Source organism: Sorex fumeus, unplaced genomic scaffold, assembly GCF_029834395.1.
Source record: "Sorex fumeus unplaced genomic scaffold, SorFum_2.1 ptg000037l, whole genome shotgun sequence".
NCBI classification, from domain to species: Eukaryota; Metazoa; Chordata; class Mammalia; order Eulipotyphla; family Soricidae; genus Sorex; species Sorex fumeus.
In genome coordinates this window covers 72,869,704-72,871,868 of record NW_026606094.1, presented here as the reverse complement: position 1 = coordinate 72,871,868, position 2,165 = coordinate 72,869,704, and positions in this window count along the sequence as shown.

Sequence of the window (2,165 nt, the reverse complement as noted above, 5' to 3'; positions counted from 1 at the left end):
GACAAAACTCAATTGAACATGATGTGGTCAATTTCGTCGCAGAACCGTCCACCAGGAGACTGCCATGTCCAGTGTTTAGATTCGGCTTCTGGAACTGTGAGTTACCATGGATGGTCTTGGTCGACACGATGAACTCAGACAGTCTCTCACCCTGTTTGTTCCATTCTAGCCATGGGTCCCGATGTGGAGTTCTTTGGCTGATCTTCTCATTCGTATCTTGGCATTAAAATCACCGACAATGATCTTGTAGAAGGTGTGGTCTTCTTTATAGAACTTCTCCAGCTCCATGCAGAGCTTCTCAATTTTTCCTTCATCGTAATTGGATGTTGGTGCATAGACAACAAAGATAGAAACTGCCGGCAGTGAGCCACATCATATTCAACTGTAATCATCCGATTCAGGTTGTTAGGCATTCGAATGAATCAATGCTCACGGCCAAGTTCGTGTTGACAAGAACACTGACACCGCCAACACCTCTTTTTTAGCATGTTCCGAGGAACAGTTCTTCTTCAGTGTCGAAAATGGCGTGATTGGTTGATGCCTTCTCTTCTCTGTCAGACCAATGATGTTGTACTTGATCTTTCACGCTTGCACCATCAGGTCCTCGATGGATGCATCTGATGCCAATGTACGTGCATTGGAAGTACAGACAGTCATTTTAGTCCTTCTTCATTTGGGCAGCCTAGTTCAGCCTTGGGATTTCATCAGCCTCTCCTTTCTCATCCTTCTTAATGCTGCTGTATTGGTGGCTCTTTCAGGGTCAGGGAAATGAGACCCATTGTATTTACTGTTTTGGGCATATCGAATATGCCATGGAGAGCTTGCCAGGCTCTGCCGTGCAGGCAGGATACTCTCAGTAGCTTGCCAGGCTCTCTGAGAGTGATAGAGGCTCTTAGGGTGGCCTCTAATCGCCCTTGCAGGTGTTTCCATGGTTCAAACCATATTTAAACCCCATAGAATATGGTGCGGTAATCTTGGAAGATGGGTATTAAGTGTTTTATGATGTGGCCGTTACCGACTGGATTCCACGGGATGTCAAAAGATCGCGTGGCTGTCCACCTACGAGATGGTCAGACTTCTTCTTCTCAAGACCCTGAATGATTGGCTTGAGGCTCTTCATGTTTCTGGAGCGAGCAGACGCCACTGGGCTACACTAACACACAACAGGGACGAATGGAGATGTTACTGGTACCCACTTGAGCAAATCGATGGGTAATGGGATGTCAAGTGATCAAGTGAACCCCAGCAGGGTCCTTGTCCAGTCACTTCTCTTTGGGTCATGACAGAATTGGTCCAGGACCATGCTCTTAACGTATTACAAGTTTATTTATTTATTTAATTGAATCACCATGAGATAGTTACAAAGTTTTCATGTTTGAGTTTCAGCATACAATGATCAAATGCCGATCCCTCCAGTGCACCTTCCCCCCCACCAGTATCCCCCGTATACCCCCCTTTCCCACCCTCCCCCTCCCTCCATGGCAGATAATATTCCCTAGACTCTCTCTACTTTTGGGCATTATGGTTTGCAACAATGATACAGAGAAGCTATCACATTTTGTCCTTTATCTACTTTCAGCACACATTTCCCATCCAAATGATCCCTCTGATGTAGGTGGACCCCATGGGTAGCTCACATGAGTCGGGAGGAGAAAGACGGTCACTTTCTCCCGATCTGCCTCTGTCACCCGAGACCTAGGGTTACTGGGTTCTTGTCTCGCTCACAGAAAAGAGTTTCAGAAGTAGACAAGCAGTGAAGTAAAACAGATTTTATTTGGAGGGTTTTTTGAAAGTGTCAAGGGGGAGAGAATGAGAGAGAGAGAGAGAGAGAGAGAGAGAGAGTAATGTGCTCAAGAGAGAATGCGGGCTTCTCCAAGGGTGGAGAGAGAGCCCCTACACACACCCCAGCATTAGATAGGAAAGCATGAAAGTACACATATCGAGAGGGGAGATGCAGGTGACACATGTGCTCAGATACTGCATGTACTCGTACATGTGGGCACAAGCAGCACATGGACTCATGCAGCATATGTGCACCCTTCCTTTGTTCAAGGTAGCTTTTATAGGCTTCTTGGTTGTCTTGATCTGGGGGTTGTCTTGATCCGGAATGTTCTGGAGTCTTCTTGGGGCTGAAACACTAAAGTTAATCGGATTAAGGGAGAGGT